This window comes from Pantherophis guttatus, chromosome 10 (genome assembly GCF_059756535.1).
Source record: "Pantherophis guttatus breed Tessera chromosome 10, ASM5975653v1, whole genome shotgun sequence".
NCBI classification, from domain to species: Eukaryota; Metazoa; Chordata; class Lepidosauria; order Squamata; family Colubridae; genus Pantherophis; species Pantherophis guttatus.
Window position 1 is genome coordinate 11575239 of NC_142072.1, and position 19884 is coordinate 11595122.

General features: G+C 43.7%; 1 long non-coding RNA gene across 1 annotated transcript; it reads right to left on the minus strand.

Annotated features, from left to right (window-relative positions):
- Positions 1-4525: 4525 nt before the first annotated feature.
- On the minus strand, positions 4526-5601 carry LOC148112405 (uncharacterized). The gene is made up of 2 exons (XR_015729500.1): positions 5412-5601; positions 4526-4947 (listed from the first exon to the last, which is right to left on the minus strand). It is a non-coding gene; the product is annotated as an uncharacterized LOC148112405 (long non-coding RNA).
- Positions 5602-19884: the final 14283 nt, after the last annotated feature.

Below are 19884 nucleotides of genomic sequence, written 5' to 3' on the forward strand. Positions count from 1 at the left end.
GCGGACCCTTTTCTCGAAGGCTGACAGCCCGAGAATCAGGCTTTACCATTTTCCACACCTTTGTCAGCTTTAGTGGGACGCACTTATCCCTCCAGGCTTATTAACCTCTCGGTCTTGATTTGTTCGTGCTCCGTCCAGCCCATTTATTAAGATAGATGCGGTTGAGCCTTAGGGAAAGCTGGCATGTTTGGCCACCATGTTTGTTTCAAAGAACGGATCCTTTTGATTAAGGTTCCCTGGGCACCGTTTCCTTGTTTGGCTGTGATTTCACCGCATTGCCCACGCTGCCAGATTGAACTCCAAAAATCTAGGAGGGCACTGTGTTGCTACATCTGCTTCAAGATTTGCTTTAACTGCAGAACATGGACCCAGGAAGAAAGATTCACACACGGTTGTTGTTGTTTTTTTAAATGAATTTTAATTCCAAGAATCGAGGTTTAGGCCACAGAATTTAAAAATGCAGATAGGAACCTTCCACTCCACCTTTATGTATTCATTAAAATAGGTACTCTTTGAAGCTTTTGGTATTCTTTTTTGCCAGGCTATTTCCATGGCAGATTTCGTTTGTCCCAAAGGTGCTTTTCAAAAGGCAATTGGACTCCCCCCCTCCATTGAAAATGCTTTGTTTCTCATCCAAAAGAAGCCTTTTCAGTTCTTCTTGGATGAGAAGTAAAATGTTTTCAAGGAAAAACCCAAAGAGGTCCAGTTGCCTTTTCATATCTATATCTATATCTATATCTATATCTATATCTATATCTATATCTATATCTATATCTATATCTATATCTATATCTATATCTATATCTATATCTATATCTATATCTATCTATCTATCTATCTATCTATCTATCTATCTATCTATCTATCCATCATCTATCATCTATCTATCTATCTATCTATCTATCTATCTATCTATCTATCTATCATCTATCTATCCATCTATCTATCTATCATCTATCTATCTATCTATCTGTCTGTCTGTCTGTCTGTCTGTCTGTCTGTCTGTCTGTCTGTGTAAAGATGTAGACTTGAAGGATTTTAGAGGTCCTTGGGATGGGTTTGTACCATGATCTTTCAAGAATTCTTTGCCTGCTTTCCTGAGACGTTGATGGTCCTGGACAGCACAGGCCAACATAGGGTTTGATTTTTCATCCTACTCACATTCCAAACCTGATTCTTTCATCTGAGCCATTACAGCATGGCAGGTAGATATTATGCATTTCCTGAATTAGATATTTGACCAACAGACCGTAACTGCAGTGACAGGACTTCCAGAGTCATTCAGGCATGTGGAAATGGTCCGAAAAGCATAACCAGCAGGCAGAGAGTCTGCATTCACACAGGGGATTTTAGCATGGGGCATTCTGTACTTTGGGAAAGTAGAGCGATGTGGATTGTCTGAGTCCCACGACTGCTAATTGGGAAGATAAACATATTTCCCATGGGAAGAGAGACCCTTATTAGAAATTTACCCAAGGGACTGACCTAAAGGATAAACTATAGCCATAAGTCACAGCTTTTGCTAGAAAGCTGTCATTAGACCATCAGGTGGAGGCACTCCATCACCAGGTAAGTGCCACACATTCAAAAGTGGCATTGTATTCGCCACACTGTTATTTTCCTGACCCACTTTCATTTAGGGAATCATATTCTTGACAGTTCCTGTTCCTTATGCTGATCCAGATAGACATGGCAGCCCATTATTAGCAAGAGAGAGAGAGTGTATGGGAAGTGATGGTTTCTTTCCAGGCCTGCTGTGGTCCATATGCAATACTTGGATTACTTTTGCCACCAGCATCTTCAATTCCAACTCCTTTAAATCCTATAGGAATCGCCTTTTCCTCCCTTATTTCTCTGCTACAGAATTTTCCCAAAATGTAACTGAAATCGGGGGCGTTTAGCAAGGTAGATATGAAGGTGGAGGGACTGGTGATTCACCAGCTGAGTGGTGGGACAAGCATTCATTGAAGCCTCATTTCTCATTGTGTCTTAATTCACATCTCTTTAGTGACTATGTGAGCTGGATCCTTTGGACTGGGCATTTCTTTAAATTTTCCGGTGTGGTTTATTCCTTAGCTTGCATACAAAAAGGGGCATTTGGTACATTTAATTCACTATTTATTCATTTTGTGGGTGGGGTGGTAGCTCAATGATTAAGATGCTGGGCTTCTCAGCTGGGAATCTGGCAGCCCAGGTTCGAGACCTGAGCGTTACCCTGATGGAGTGAGTTCCCATCCTCATCCCAGCTCCTGCTAACCTAGCCATTTGAAAGCATGCAAAGGTGAATAGATAAATAGGTACCATTTTGGTGGGATGATAACAGGATTCTGTGATGTCATGCTGGTCACGTGACTGTGAAAAAGTCTTTGGACAGCACTGCCTCAATGGCCTTGAAACGGAGATGAACACTGCTCCCTATAGTCAGCAACGACTATAAAATCCTCAGGAAGTCCTTTATCATTTTTTTTTACATTTATTAAAGACATATGTAGAAGGAAATGGGTTCACAGAGCTTTATGATGAGATGTATGAAAAATGGAAATACTTTCTCCTATTCATATTCTTGGGGTTGTTAAACTAGAGCTTCTGAGCATTTTTTGGATGATGGGTGTTGGAATCCTTCTCTGGGGCATACTTCTGTGGGGGAGATAGTGTAATAGAGTATGGAAATGACTTTGTGGTAAGAGGAGAGTTGAAATGCTGCCTAGGAGAGGCTGACAAGAGAGTCAGGAGCCTCCAGTGACTTAACGATCAAGGAAAGAAATTTAGGAAGAACCTGTCCTAATGGATCAATCAGTTAAAACTGGTGGCAGGAAGTTTTGTACTTTCCAACTTGCAAGATTCTGTTAATGTTCTGACCTTGGCTTCCCAAGAGCAGGAATCAGACTCCTTGTCCTGACAAAAAAACCCTTTTATTAAGTTACTGTGAATTGCTCTCATTCACATCCAGCAAAGTCTTTCAAGGGAGAATTTACAGTCACAGACCTTATCTGGCTTGGATTGCTGCCAGGTCGATATCTTCAAAACTTTGAGAGTCACGAACCAATTAAGTGAACTAATTGTCTCCTGCAAACTCCACTCCCCTTTCGCTCCTCTTTTATTCCCTGTGGGAGGGGCCATTCATTGTCCACCTGTGGCCTTACTCCCAAGTCGACCCTTGTTCTTTAGCTGTTCCCTTCGTCTGGCAACTCTGCGCATGCGCACACTGGGAACAGGCTCCAGCTGTTCGTCTGCCTCACTGATGTCTGACTCTGAAGGCAGCTGATAACTGTCATGCGGCCCTGGTCCACTCTCTGCCTCCGACGCAGAGCCCTCATCAGAACCTTCCCCAGACTCCAGGACTGGCCCATGTTCCTCCCCAACCTCCTCACTGTCCGAATCTGCTGCCAACTCCGTTGGCGGCCGGCAGGCCACAACAGTTAATGTAGTCTTACAATAAAGTAGATTTAGTTGATCTAGTTGTATTTCCTGTCTGGTTTACTCAGGAAGGCTGACAGTTCATTTAAGGCAGGAGTGTCAAACTCAAGGCCCACGGGCCGGATCCAGCCCATGGGGTGCTTAGATCTGGCCCATGGGGTTGCCCTAGAAATAGCGAAGGACCGCCCTGAGGTGCCTCTGCCAGCGAAAACGGAGCTTAAAGGTCATGCGTGGCCCTCCCAGGCTCCATTTTCATTGCCAGAGGGCTGCAGGAGGATCCCCGCAGCCCCTTCCGGGCCACCACAAGTGCTCCCTGATATGAGTGACATCAAGCTGGCCACGCCGACCCCGGCCATGCCCACCCCATCCATGCCCATCTGACCCCCCCCCCAAGGTCAAACACAACCCTGATGCGGCCCTTAGTGAAATTGAGTTTGACACCTCTGGCTTAAGGGGAAAAAAATGCTAAGATATAGTAACTATGGTATATATACTGTATTCAATACACAATTCAGGATGGAGAGAAAATGGTACTATTTGTATTTTCTCAATAACTTTACACCTCTTCACCTGACTGATTTATTCCCTACAAAAAGCCAGCTCAGTTCCTGCTTTTATCAGTGAGTTTTATCCATTTCCAACTCATTTCCAGTTTGTCAAAAATGACTAGTTGTTAATGTTAATATTCATTTTAAAATTACGATTTTTAAAAATTTTGGATTGCATTTACATTTTTTTTTGCTAGCCACTTTAAGTATTACGTGTGGAAAGGCAGAAGGTAAATTAGAGGAACGAATATGTCAGAGCAGCATCATAAACTTAGATCATCTGATTCCATAACTTAGTGTTCTGAAAGAGGAACATCCATCTGCCTCTGGGTATCTTATTATTAGACCTGCTGCTCAGTGACAGAAATCTTAAATCAATAAATCATTCGGATGATCCGTATGTGTTTGTAGAGGCAGGGGCAGGCGTGGGAATTTTGCACATTTTCTCCACATGTTGAGTCATACTGGGGAGAAAGCGTTGGGTGATTGGGTTGCAAAGGCTTTTTACGCAGGGCCAAATGACACTGAGTTGTCAAAATAGTATACCATGCTAAATTGGATGCCTTTGAATAGATTTGGACTTTATTCAGAAACTTGACTGGCTTTCTCACTGATGCATACACAATTTTTCACATGATCGAAAATCTTTGAAATATAAATTATGCCATTTTTCAAATTGGTTCACAGGTCCGAATTGGATTCGATCAGTTCAGCAACCTATTCAAAAGAGGGCATTAAAAAGTAAGCTGGTTTGGACTTGATTAAGTCTTTGATGGATAGATGATTGACCATCATAAAAGCTGTAGATCCCACCAGTAAATCAGGGAGTATATGTCTGTGTGAAGACATCCTGGAAGGAAGCAATTAATTGTTTTGCTGCTCTGTAAACCACCCAGATGTGTCCACATAGCCTTTAGGAGACAAGTTCAAGCTGACATGTAGTCCTGTAGTTGTTACACTTTCTGTAGCAGGCAGCTTCAGGCTGTGGAGAGAGTTGATGGAAGTTAGGGAAGAGGAACCACTTAACTTGCCTTGTTGCTAATCATTTAGCTGCTCAAAACCCCATTTTGAACTGTTTTCCCCTTTGCAATAGAAAATACAAGGTAATAGCAGCCAGTGATGGAATTGGGCGATTATAAAACAGGAGAAAAAGGCCTTTGGCTGCCTGCGTTTCTCCACCTACAGCCCGATCATTAACAGATCACAGTCATGAAATTCATTGGCAAAATAGCTGATTTTTTTAGTACCCTAAACATAGAAAAATGAGAACCAAAATCAGAGGTGGTATTCAGCCGGTTCAGACCGGTTTGCGTGAACCAGTAGCTCTGATGATCAGTTGGCCTCACCTACCCGCCCACGCCCTATCCTGTCCTTTATTTCCTGCTTTCTAGCTCATCTCAATCGCACAGCACAGCTGATTTCCCCCTCCTTCGTTGTTCTACTTACCATTGCTGACTTGGAAGGTAAGCAGCTGAGCTTCTAAATGCTCCACTTTTAGCGCTGCACACAAAGCACACATGCACACTTAAAGCGTGCACTCACCAAACCAGTTAAACTGGCAGCATCCCACCATTGGCCAAAATGGTTCACTTCTTTGCTTAGGTGATGTTGTCATATCTCTACCACATCCTCTGTGGCTCCTGATAGTGAAAAAAAAAGTATCTTAGAGAGTCTTCTGACCCTAAAAAGATTGTCCACCTTTATTGTCCTCAGTTTAGGACTTAATGTTCTTTGGAGGATTCTCTTCTTTAGATCGTTATTAGACAAGACTCTGCATACCTTCTCCCTACTTATAATTATTATTAGATTTTATCAATCCATTCATCCATCCATCCATCACACACGTGTCCTCCTTCTCATTGTAAAAAAGTTGGTCACCTTACCATTTTCCCATAAGAACAATCCAGTGAGGTGGATTGGAATGGGAGAGAGGGACTGCCCAGCTTTCAGGCCCAAGGCAGAACTAGAACTTACCGTCTCCTGGTTTCTACATGAGCAACATTTCCTCTAGAAAGGGGAACACCTAAGAACCTGGACCTATGTGGTGACTACACAGACATTCTAATGGATTCTCCGCAGGTTGCATGCAGGCAGTGCTGACATCCATCTAGTAAAACAGCGTTCAGACCTCTTAGTTCAAACATCTCTCAGATCTGCCTACGCCTAGAGTTGGAGAGCTCATCTCTAATAAAGGCTGCAGGAGAAATCGTTCTAAGAAAAACAAAATCACTTCTTTTTAAAACTGAAATGAATGTTAGCAATCAGTTCAAAATCCAACCCAGTCACGTGTTTTTTGGGGTGGAGAAAACACTGGAGCTGAGCTTTCAAATCTACAGTCCCTCCCATCAGCCATATTTGTATTCCGTGGGGAGACGCAGTTTGTTTTTGCATCTCTGTCTTTTGCAATGTATTCCAGGTTGCCCAGTGTATCTGAGGTGATGCTCCCGAGTCTCACATTTGCACAAGTTACACACTTAAACACACACACACACACACGAAATTGGGTCCTGTGAAGGTCAGCCCTTGTAGCTCCCTGCGCAGAATGGAACTTTATGTGCCTGCAGCTTTGGGACAGAAATGAATTTTCTCCCCCTCTTAAGAAACTCACGGCACTTCCACATCTAGTCGAAGTGGAGAACATTTTCCTCTTCTTCCCTTTTTCCCCCTCTTGCAGCTCAGCTTTGTCTTTGTGCCTTAAACAGCAATTAAGAATAAAAAGGGGAGCTCCTTTCATTCTGTCTGAGGCCTGTCTCCTCCAAGCCGTGTTGCTCTGATTTCCATCTCATGCATATCTTATTTAACATTCTGGATCCTGTTTTGAGTGCCCCAATATTTTAAAATAAATTGCCACATGTAAAAGGCTTAATGTCACATTCTGTTATTGTGACTGTTAAAAGAAAAGTGAAATCTTCAATGGGGCTAGTGGAGCAGAAGCGATCAAACAGTGGGAGGTCCTATTAATGTGTATTGCATTTCATTATTCTGGCGCAGCGTGTCAAGTCTCGCCTCATCAGAAAGCACGCAACAGATCAGAGCATTAACTCCTTGCAAGCAAATGGAGAGGGGTTGCAGGAGGGGCGGGAGAGGGAGAGAGACGCTTCACCCAAACTTCGATTTTATTTTATTTATTTATTTATTAAAAAAATAGGACTTGCTTTTTGTGTGTGACTTCCTTTGAGTCGTTGCTTAGAAAAGCAGGTGTCCATTAAGGCAATGCAGGAGGGCTTGGAAGCTCAGCCACACTAAAGATGCAAACAGCCTTTTGCCTCTAGGGCAGTGACGGCAAACCTTTTTGCTATTGCGTGCCAAAAGTGGAGGTCGCGCAGGGGGGTCACATGCACACATGCCCACACCCATAATGCAATGCCCCTCTGGTGCTGCCCTGCCCCTGTGCATGCATGCCCTCTCCCTGTGCATGTGTGCATGCCCCCCGCCATGCTCCTGAGACTGGAAACGGCCCGTTTCTGGACTTCCGGTAGGCCTGTTTTTCACCCTCCCCAGGCTCCGGAGGCTTTCCTGGAGCCTGGGGAGGGCAAAAATAGCCTCCCCTGGCCCTCCAGAGGCCCTCCAGACTTCAGGAAGGCCCATTAGATGCGTTTTTTGCCCTCCCCAGGTTCCAGAGGTTTTCCTGGAGCCTGGGGAGGCAAAAACGGCCTCCCCTGGCCCTCCAGAGACCAGAAACAGTCCATTTCTGGACTTCCGGGAGGCCCATTAGGCCCGTTTTTCACCCTCCCAGAGTTTTCGTGTGAGCCCTGTACTTATCTGGCATCCAAAACAGGCTGTGTGGAGACTCCTGGGCGGGGCGGCATGGGCGAGGCCAGCTGAAAATCATCTGGCCAGCACACATGCACGATGCAGGTGACCTAGGGCAATGGGTCGTGTTCCCGCAGAGATGGCTTCCCATGGCACCCGTGGCACACGTGCCATAGGTTCGCCTTCACGGCTCTAGAGGGTCCTAGATGTGTCATTCGGCCATTTTGAACTGAAATCTAAAAGGGTTCCTTGGTGCATAAGCAGAGGTTGTTTTCTAATGAAGCAAATGAATCCAAGGTGTGTGGCCAAATGGCTTGATTTTTTCTCTTGTTGAGATAGCACCTCAGATTGGATGGAAGAAAGCAGAGTGCTGTCATTTACACATCCTGTTCTCTTTCTCTCTCTATCCCTCACTCTCTCTCTCACACACACATACACACATTTTTTGGGGAAAGATATATTTGCTCTGTTCTTTGGGAAAGAAAGCACATGTGTATATATATATAGAGAGAGAGAGATAGAATATATCAGTATTATCAGCAGTGTGAAGAACAGGTGGGAGCCAACTAATTCATGTGAGCATGTGGAAGGCAGATGGATTTCCTTGCAAAGATTCATGGGGAGAAGGAGCAAAGATTTCTAGAGTTCTAGATACAGAAGGTAACTGTAGGAGATGACCAGGCTTGAGCCCAAGGGAGGGGTCAAAGGCATCATCAGTCATGAGTCCAATTGCACCCAGAAGAGATCTAAGTTCAGCCCTCCTGGAATTCCTTATCTACTTCAATTTGCTCTGACTGTTAGTAGTACAGATTCTTGCAGAGATCTTAAGCTTACAATAAACCTACAGTATATAGCAATAACACTTAGACTTATATACCATTTCACAGTGCTTTGCAGCTTTCTCTAAGCGGTTTACAGAGTCAGCATATTGCCCCCAACAATCTTGGTCCTCGTTTTACCGACCTGGGAAGGGTGGAAGGCTGAGTAAACTTTGAGCCTGGCGAGATTCGAACTGCCAAATTGCAGTCAGCTGGCAGTCAGCAGAAGTAGCCTGCAGTACTGCATTCTAACCACTGCGCCACCCTTGCTCATGTTGTTGTTGTTAGTTGTGAAGTTGTGTCCGACCCATCGCAACCCCATGAACAATGTTTCTCCAGGCCTTCCTGTCCTTTACCATCCTCTGGAGTCAATTTAAACTCACACCTACTGCTTCGATGACTCCATCCAGCCACCTCATTCTCTGTTGTCCCATTCTTCTTTTGCCCTCAATCGTTCCCAGCATTAGGCTTTTCTCCAGGGAGTCCTTCCTTCTCATTAGGTGGTCAAAGTATTTGAGTTTCATCTTCAGGATCTGGCCTTCTAAAAAGCAGTCAGGGTTGATCTCCTCTAGGACTGACCTCTTGATCGCTTGGATTTGCAGTCCAAGGGACTCGCAGGAGTCTTCTCTAGCACCAGAGTTCAAAGGCCTCAATTCTTTGGCACTCAGCCTTTCTTACGGTCCAACTTGAACCACCTGGAGTCTTGATTTCCTGCACTTGACAGTAAGACAGGATTTCTCATTTTGGATCAACACAGTAAGAATTTCTTAGTCCAACTCTTACAGCCTTTTAACTTTGATACTGCAGGTAGGCAATCTGGTGAGTTATTAATAGAGGTGAAGAATAGCTGGACTGCAGTAAACTTATCACTAAGTAGATTGAAGCAGTCTAAATGCTGGTAGACTGGAATAGAAGACAAACTATGGACAATCACCACTTGTTGTCATCCTTACTTGGTCAGACTGACTTCTTCATTGCACCTTGGCTCTGTGGCATCTTGATGTCCCACCAGCCAATCAAATAGGCTTTCCTCTGAAAGGGTCCTTAAATAGGTATATTGAGAGGAGGTTACGTCTCTCTGAAGTCACCTTCAGAATAGTGTTGACAGGATAAGCCTAGAAAAGGCATGGAAGTGATAGTGGTGTCTCTATGGGAAGAACTCTTGGTGGCAATGGCTAATGTTCCTGTCTATAGTGACCAAGGAGATCTAACAGATCTAATAGATTAACAGAGTTGGAAGGGACCTTGTAGGTCATCTAATTCAACCAGTGGTGGGATTCAAAATTTTTTACTGCTGGTTCTGTGAGCGTGGCTTGGTGGCCATGGCAGGGGAAGGATACTGTAAAATCTCCATTCCCTCCCCACTCCAGGGGAAGGTTACGGCAAAATCCTAATTTCTTCCCAATCAACTGGGACTTGGGAGGCAGAGAATAGATGGGGGCGGGGCCAATCAGAGATGGTATTTACTGGTTCTCCGAACTACTCAAAATTTCCGCTACCAGTTCTCCAGAACTGGTAGCGGAATACCACCTCTGAATCCAACCCCCTGCCCAAGCAGGAGAACCTACACCATTTCTGACAAATGGCAGTCCAATCTCTTCTTGAAAGCCTCCAGTGATTAAGCTCCCACAACGCCCCAAGGCAAGCTGTTCCATTGATTGATTGTTCTCACTGTCAAAAAAATTGTCCTTATTTCTAGCTTAAATTAGATGCAATTGCAAAACCTGGAAACAGACATGAGTACAGTTATTCAATCCTGTACTTACTCCTTCAACACTTGATCTTTGGAGGTAACACACAGCTGTTTTGACTGGTGACCACTAACAATTGAATTCTCTAGTAATTCATCAACAAATTACCTGCCACCCCGTACAAGCCATTCAGGTTCATGGCCATCATACCATTTCCTAGCAGTAAATTCTAAATTTGATAAATTACCCAAATGATTTTTTTTTAAAAAAAAGATTCATTAGATTATTCCAGATTCTAGGGTTCTAAGAAAGCAAGATAAAATCTCCCCCTCTATTCTCCCCACTGCCTATCATTGTGTTTCCTCTTTGCCTTCATGTCTAATAGTCTTCAGCAACCTCTTTCCCATAGACTGGTCTAATCCCTCCACTCTCGAACCCGAAATTGACATAGAGGTAAGGTAAAGGTTCCCTTTGCACATATGTGCTAGTCGTTCCTGACTCTAGGGGTCAGGAACATTTCAAAGCCAAAGAGCTAGCGCTGTCTGAAGACATCTCCGTGGTCATGTGGCTGGCATGACTAAACACCTAAGGCGCACGGAACGCTGTTATCTTCCCACCAAAGGTGGTCCCTATTTTTTCTACTTACATTATTTATGTGCTTTCGAACTGCTAGGTTAGCAGAAGCTGGGACAAGTAACAGGAGCTCAACCCATTACACAGCACTAGGGACTCGAACTGCTGAACTGCCGACCTTTCGATCGACAAGCTCTGCATCTTAGCCACTGAGCCACCACGTCCCATTGACATATGTGTAGCCATTTTAGTTAGCTTTATATTATCCTCATTTATTCCTTTTCTTTCTCTCTGATTCCGTAAGGCGTTTTTTTTCGGGCTCGCCCTTTAAAACTCTGTAAACTGGTAGCCACCAGCACATCTCTGTAAGCCAATTCCATCACTTAATTAAGCATTTTATAAAGAAGTTGTTGTTTTGTCCAGCCTGGTCCCCTGCCGAGCAATTTCATCAGATAACCCCAAGCTCTCTCTCTCTCTCTCTCTCTCCATTTGATTCTTGATTCCATGCATAATTTTATTGTGCAATGCTTTTTTAATGAAGCCTGTTCATGCTACTGCCAAGAAAAAAAAAAGAGATTTTTTTTTTTTAAAAAAAAGATTCCTTCATTTCTTAGTTTTTCCTTTAGTAGCTCAAGGTGACATTAGCCCGGTTTAAAATACTATCCTACCAACCACAAAAATGTACATTAACTAGAATCTCTGTGGTTCTAATCCACAGTTTTTCCCCCAGCTTGTTTAGAAAGATGCTGCTCTCCATTTTTAAGGAGGGAGGTGAAGGAGTAGAAACAACCTGGACCTTAAGATTTAAGGTGATTTTTTATTGAAGTTTTTCATTCCCAAAGAATACTATCCCTCCCTCTGCAGGAGGAATAGAATAGAAATAGAAATAGAAATAGAATAGAATAGAATAGAATAGAATAGAATAGAATAGAATAGAATAGAATAGAATAGAAGTTGGAAGGGACCTTGGAGGTCTTCTAGTCCAACCCCCTACTTAGGCAGGAAACTCTACACCACTTCAGACAAATGGTTATCCAACATCTTCTTAAAAACTTGCAATGTTGCAGCATTCACAACTTCTGGAGGCAAGTTGTTCCACTGATTAATTGTTCTCACTGTCAGGAATGTATAAAACCCTCCAACTTAAAGTTATAAGGTGGTAACCATGAAGATTCTTTATCTTGCTTACAAGAATTTATGGATGTCCTCTCCTCCCTCTTTAACTTGATTTTCTTCTGTCGTGAAAGTTAACCCCCCATCCCCCCCACCAATCACCAGGTTGGGCATTTGTCAAATCTTGGCAGAGAAAAGGAAAATAGAGATCAGGTTTTATTTGTTCCCTCCCTGACTTTCTTCCAAAGTTTTTAATGCAGATTTGGGATTCCCACAGATACAGTAGAGGTGGAACAGCCTTGTGAGGTAGGCTAGCCAATGGCATGAAAGAGCCTATGAGCATTGTGAGAAAAGGAAGCTTTGAATCCAAGCCTTGCCACCAGTGGTGAAATCCAATTTTTTTTTACTACCGGTTCTGTGGGTGTGACTTGGTGGGCATGGCAGGGGAAGGATACTGCAAAATCTCCATTCCCACCTCACTCCAAGGGAAGGATACTGCAAAATCCCCATTCCCTCCCCACTCCTGGGGGAAGGATATTGCAAAATCTCCATTCCCACCCCACTCTGGGGCCAGCCAGAGGCAGCATTTGCTGGTTCTCCAAACTGCTCAAAATGTCCGCTACCGGTTCTCCAGAACCTGTCAGAACCTGCTGGATTTCACCCCTGCTTGCCACCCACAGTTGGAGTATTGAGAGCATTGAGGTTTCTCGTGTTTTCACTGGAGAAAACTGTGGTTCTGCTTTCCTCTCCCCGTCCCAATGCAATTAATGCAACCAGTGAGATGCTGTAAACAGGACATTGGCAGGGATCAAGTGTGTTCTGTTAATAATCTGAACGCTCTTGCTTAGAGGCAGCTGTTAACTTGTGTGTGTGTATGTGTGTGTTTGCAGCCAATGAGAGCCTTGCTATCTTGGCATGCAGGGGGAACACCTCTGTTCCTGCTGTGCAGGCGGGATGAATGAACGTGTCACCTTTGGTTTGGCTCAGCCTCGTTTTCTCAACCTGAAGTTTCTTGCGCTCCGCGTCTGCCTCAATCTGTGATTAAAAGGAGAATGCACCCCCTCCCTCAATCTATATGCATTTCCATCAACTGGTTTTTTTCCCCAGACCACCGATGGAACTTTCTCCAAGCTGTTTTGTAATAAAACAATGCACTTCTGTAAATTTTAGCAGGATGCATTTTTAATGTATATTTTAATGTATATTTGTAACGCATAGGTGAGCAACGTGAGGGCTGTGTGTAGATTCACAAGTTCAGGGCACCAAAAATCCATGACAATGTGTCCATTCCCCACTGTGAATTTTAAACAAATGGGAGTGGAAGTTCTCTGGAGAGTTGTTATATAACAAGATGGCGGCCACAATGTGGTGAAAATTCCACCTTTTTTTTTTTTGCAAAGCGCATTAAAAAAAAATGGAACTTCAGCCTCACAGTTATTGCTGTCATCTTGACTTTTTTTTTTTTTTTTTAAACTATTCCTTGTGGAGACCTTCTGGTCCTCTGGGAGTAATTCACTTAATTTCCTTTCTTAATTTTGCCAAATTACCCGACATCGCACTGTTGGAATTCAGCCATTTTGCTGCTGAATTTCAGCACTATCGTTTGGAGCAGTTTTATTTTTGTGTGTGTTAGGTTGGAAATAGAAGTGGTTTGCCTCTCTTGAGACTCTATTCCCACCCAAAACACTGAAAACCCCGGTGGCTCTCTAGTTTGCTGGGGAGTGAGTTTTGGTCCCTGTCCTGTTCCCGGCCCTCTGGGTTGAACTTCCATTGGGATGGTACTTCAAAATAGTTATGTTAAAATATCTACAGATCCCTCACATCCTGGACATCAACTGTTCCACCTTCTACCCTCAAAATGATGCTATAGAGCATTGAACACCAAAACAACTAGACACAAGAACAGTTTTTCCCCGAATGCTGTCACTCTGCTTAACAAGTAATTCCCACAACACTGTCAAATAATTTACTAAGGCTCTAATACTATTATTCTTCTCTTCCTTACTAGTATCTATCTCTTCCCACTTATGACTATAACCATGTTGCTTGTATCTTTCAATTATATTGTTTTTATTTGTTTCCTAGTACAATTTGATAGCTTATTAGTAACCTTGACTATCACTAAGTGTTGTAGCTTTTTATTCTTGATGAATGTATTTTATTCTCCTTATGTACATTGAGAGTATATGCACCAAAGACAAATTCCTTGTGTGTCCAATCACACTTGGCCAATAAAGAATTCTCTTCTCTTCTCTTCTCTTCTCTTCTCTTCTCTTCTCTTCTCTTCTCTTCTCTTCTCCCCTACTCTACTCTACTCTACTCTACTCTACTCTACTCTACTCTACTCTATTCTACTCTACGCTACTCTACTCTACTCTACTCTACTCTACTCTACTCTACGCATGGGAGCATGTTATAAACTCTGGCTTGTTCCTGCCAGGATCAACATTGGAAACAATGACCCTTTGGTCTCCACCATATCTAAATCTAAACTCACTTAATCTGAATCCATCCTCTGCCTCCATCTTGAGTGACAGGGATAGCCTTCTACTAAAATGCCATCCAGAGGATGGGTACCTTGCCAAAAAAAGAAGGGAGTTCTGTTTTATGACATAACAAACAGCCGTAGCAGGAGACAGAAGGTGGAGGTGCAGTAAAAGTTTCTTGCAAAAATATTGATCCGCTCTCAAAGGTGCTTTTTCAAAAGGAGCTAGACTGTTCTTTTTCCTTGAGGAAGAAGATAGAGGAAGAAAGTAGAAATCTGGTTAGAGAGGATCATCAGTTTGAAAGAGGCCATTGATGTTAGAATTGAACAGTCCTCTCTCAATAGAGGGCGAGGAATAGGACAACCTCCCCATCTTCTGTCTACAACAGGGATCTCCAACCTTGGCAACTTTAAGACTTGTGGACTTCAACTCCCAGAATTCCTCAGCCAGCTTTGCTTGAATATTGATTCACTATGTCCAAATAATCTCAGCTGTGTGCTTGGCCAGTCTGCTTGGTAATAGTATCTTAATCAGAATAGGAGCAGTTAGGGCTGTCTTAACGCATAGGCCTGATGGGCACTTGCCCGTGGGTCCCACAAGCATAGGGGCCCCATACTAAGCTGTGTATATTAATCCTTCAATGCACCTTGTATCATATAAATATAGCAATTTATGGCTTACTGAGTATTTTTGTGTTTTTCAAGGCCCGTGTATTGTTCAAATGTTTATCATATTGGTTAGTTGCTGCTGCACAGCATGTTTTTAATGTTTCAACACCGATTTTGACCCCCCCTCCTGGAGACCATTTTTTCCTCTTATATTTCTTCGTCTATAACAACTAAAAGATATACAATATATTCCAATTGTGCCCTTATCCCCTCCAAAACAACATCTATTCTTGAGTAGGTTTATTCTCTTTGCCTTCCACCAACCCTGATTTTATAAAATCCCCCCATATTCCATGATAATTATTTGCTTTGATCATCCCTTTTTTAAATTTAATTTCTATTCTTAATTTATCATTTGTTGCTATACTCCAAATTTCATTATACCACTCGTTTCTTTCAACATCCAAGTTTCGTCCCCAATATTTAGCCATCGCTAATCTAGCTGCCATTATCAAATTTACAATCAATCCCTTTTTTGTTTCATTGTCAGCACTCCAACCTACATTCGTTCCAGTGCTGACATAACGAGGAGAAGAGGGGGTAGCTGGCAAGAGGACGCTGACTTTTCACCTACTTATTTTCCCTGAAGATAATATCCCCTAGGAGATGGGAGGGGAGGGGGGACATTCCTGAGAGCTGAAGTAGTAGATATGGGGAGAGTGATTTGGAAGATGGCCAATGAGACGTAGAGAATTGGGGAATGGAAAGGGAAGGTTTGGGGTAAGGAAGTCAGTGTTGGCTACGACGGACAGATTGTCGTGCTTTATTTGAGACGACACCGAAACCTGACATTCATTTAATATCCCGTTTTTCCACCAGCAACAGTAATGCGATTCTCGGTGACATGTCTAAATTTACATTCAAAAGTGTTCTAATTTCAACACCGATTTTGTTGGAAGGGCCAATAAAATAAATATATGTTTAATTTTATCGGCCATTTACATTTTTTATTCCTGTGAGTAGTTGTCGTAGGGAGCCCCAATACACTACTTTGCCCGGGGCCCATAATGCTGTTAAGACGGCCCTGGCAGTTGTGTCTAGTGGTGGGATTCAGCCAGTTCGCACCACTTTGGGAGAACCGGTTGTTAACTTTCTGAGCAGTTTGGCACACTGGTTGTTGGAAGAAATCATTAGCGCAGAGAACCGGTTGTTAAATTATTTGAATCCCACCACTGGTTGCGTCTCTCTTTGTCTGAATATGCAAGTAGAGGAATGCTGGCTTGCTGTCCAGTGAGCAATCTGCTCATTCCCATTCTACAGCCAGTAAGGTGGCTTAGACGTTGTAGGATAATTATTATTTTCCCCTGTTACGGAAGAAGGATCGTCACCATTTTCAGATTTGACTGTTGGGAAATCATATAGGTGTAATAAATGAATTTCATTTTTCATTTCATTTTCATTTTACTGGATTTGTATACCGCCCTACTCCCGAAGGACTCAGGGCGGTGAACAGCCACAGAATAAAACACATAAATACAAAATTTAAAAACAGAATAAAACCGAATTAAAACAATTTGGCCGAGACAAATAAAAAATACCCAATAATTTTAAAAACAAATTAAAATTTACATTTTAAAGGGGAAAAGAATTGGCAGTGACAGGGCTGGTACAGTCAATAAATGCAGCATTCCAAGTGAAGACTCCAGTAATGAGCCTTCGGGTGGGGGGGGGGGTTGAGGCTCAGGTGATTCTAGGTGTGAGAATAATGTCACGATTACAGCCCTTTTTTCAAATCTATAAACGGGATTATTTGGGGAGGTTGCTGGGTGGGAAGTAGTGCTTGTAAGATATCGTGGCCCACTGATGATGGGACCTTCACTGGGTCTCCGAATTTGTCCTGAATGGTCTCTCCCAACTCCTATACGAGGCGGTTTAGGAGAATGCTAAACAGCCAACGAAAGGGAGGGGATATTCCTCCCCAAACAATTTTTGTAATAATGCGGCATAATGGAGAAAGAGATGCAGGAGGGGGTGGGGGTGGGGTGGAGAAGAACTTAAATGCGCAGGCAAAAAGGAAAAAAAGCTATCATTTGTACATCAAAGGCAAAGACGGCTGTGCTGCATCTTTATTTACTGCTGCTCTACATTGATAACTCCAGCATTCTTCCTGCAGAATAAATTCCAAGCATTGTGTTTCTTTGCTCCACTCTCTGGAGTGTTGCATTCAAAAGGGGCTCACCAAGACGAGGTGGAATCAGATTAGGTATGGATGATTCATGGGACATTTTCTCTCCCCCCACAACACTCCTAAATCCAGCATGGCGCTGGTGCACCGCACCTATGGATGTGAGCAAAGCAAAGTTGATGGTGGCAGGGATGGGGGAAGAGAGCACGGCAACATTTATTCAAATTTGGGGAAAGGGGAAGGTGCAGGGGGAAAAAAAAAGCATTTGGCTAAAAACCTAAGACTCTCAACAGCTGGTGCTCTTTCTTGGTTTGCTAATATTGTCAAATTAGAATTAAGGGAGCCCTGGGCGTTTAATGGTCTCCTAGGCGCATCTCTTCTTTTAAGCAATGCTGGGTCCCCAAAGTTCTCCAGATTGTCTCTCCCAACTTTTATGCCAAGCAGTTAGGAGAATACTAAACAGGCAACATTGTGGAAGGAAATATTGTTTTCCCCAAACAGTTTTCTGCAATAATACAGCTGTTTTAATCTTCTATTTTCCCTGCTTTGACCTTGCATCACTCCGGGGGCAAATCCGGGAATGAAAACCGTGGTTCGCCTCCCCGAGTTCTGTCTGAAAACTCCTTTGTGGATGTTCTTTCACCTTTGCTGCAATTTGCCGATGGCGATGCTGCTTTCAGTGGAAGCCAAATGGTTTAAACCTCACCTGTTTTTTTTTTGCTAGCTGAAAGAAAGGGAAAGCGCTGCTGAAGCATGCATGCCAATCAAGGATACATTTGGGGATATGTTTAGAGGGAAGCACGCAGATTGATAGGTGCATTTATATATTTATCCCGATGACCTTTTGGATGAATGAGGGAGAAGACCCTCCTCGGGGCTGAACTACAGGGGGCTACCCATGGCAACTTCATTGGAACTCAAACGTGTGGACTACAGCCTGGAGATCCAAATCAATTTGTTGTTCTCCTTTTGGCTCCTGCTTGGAAATCTCCCACACAAATACTTCCTGTCTCTTTGAATTAATATAGTGGCCTGACTTGTGGTCCTCCCCCTCCCCCTCGATCTATTAAAAATTGTTTATTCCCTTTCCCACCCACCCCCTCCTTCCTTTCCCTTCCCACGTGCGGCAGCTGTTTTTCCTGCTGGCCCAGGGCTGCCACAAAACGGATTGGCTTCCCTTCATCGCTTTCGTAACCACCATTGCCTCTCGGCTCCAACTCACGTCGTCGTCTTGCGGGGCCCAGAGAGGAAAGGGATTCAAGCAAAGTAGGAGCGGAGTTTGAAACTGGAGGATGTTTTGAATAATCAGCCTTAGAGATCAGAGGGTCTGGAAGGAAGGCAGCTCTTGCCAAGAGCGGCTCTTACCCAGGGAGGTGCTCCATTCTTTATTCATAATTTCTTTTGGCTCCGAGAGTCTAGGCACGGAAAGAAACCCAGAGCTCAGTGGCAGGGGGCACACAAAGCATGCTGTAGCCCAGGCTCCAAATTCTGGCATCTCCTGTTGCTTCAGCTATTAAAAAAAAAAATCCTAATGTGATCTAAAAATATAAACCTTGGTTGGAAAGGATCTAGTAGCAGAGGATGTCAAAGGTTCTGGTGGAATGCTTGGATTGTGTCCCAGGATATCTCCCGGGGTTTGGAGGAAGGTTTTGTCTTCCTCCCTCAGCTGTAAAATCAACATGAAGTTTGTCTTGGGTCTGAATGATGCAATTGTGATGGGAGATCCTTTGGGGGGGGAGAGGGGAAGGAGGACCAAGTTCTCCCTTCAAGATTTGGGTGGGCAAACTGCATGCAGAGCCCTACACCCTTTTTTGCATCCTCCCCAAATAACTGTTCTGATTTAGGCTCCCCAAGAGCATGAAGCAGACTCCTTGTCCCAACAAAAAACCCTTTTTATTAAGTTACTGTGAATTCCTCTCATTCACATCCAGCAAAGTCTTTCAAGGGAGAATTTACAGTCACAGACCTCATCTGGCTTGGAGAACTGCCAGGCCCATATCTTCAAAACTTGGTAAGAAGTCTGTGAAAGTCATGAACCAATTAAGCGAACTAATTGTCTCCTACAAACTCCCCTCCCCTTTCGCTCCTTTTTATTCCCTGCGGGAGGGGCCATTCACTGTCCACCTGTGACTTTACTCCTGAGTCGACCCTTGTTCTTTAGCTGTTCCCTTCTCTGGCAGCTCTGCGCATGCACACAGTGGGGCAGAAGAACAGGTTCCAGCTGTTCTTCTGCCCCACTGATGTCTGACTCTGAAGGCAGCTGACAACTGTCAGATGGCCCTAGCCCCTTCTCTGCCTCCGACGCAAAGCACTCATCAGAGCCTTCCCTAGACTCCAGGAATGGCCCATGTTCCTCCCCAACCTCCTCACTGTCTGAGTCTGCTGCCAGATCCGCTGGTGGGCCACAACAATAAGCTTCAGATGCTGATTTTTTGTTTTTGTGGGGGAGTGAGTATGAAGGAATGAAATGAGTGGAGTAAATCTCATTGAAGCTGGATACTCCTGGGCAGAGGGTAGATTAGAAGGCCTCTGAGAATGCTGGGTTAAGAGGAAACTCTTTGCCAAGCCTTGAACCTGACATCAAACAGATCCTTTTCACTTCTCCCTCTTCATGTTTAGAAAGCCCATTGTTAGGAAAATTGAAAGTCTAGATTCAATGGAAGTGTAAAGTGGACTGAATACATGGCCTCAT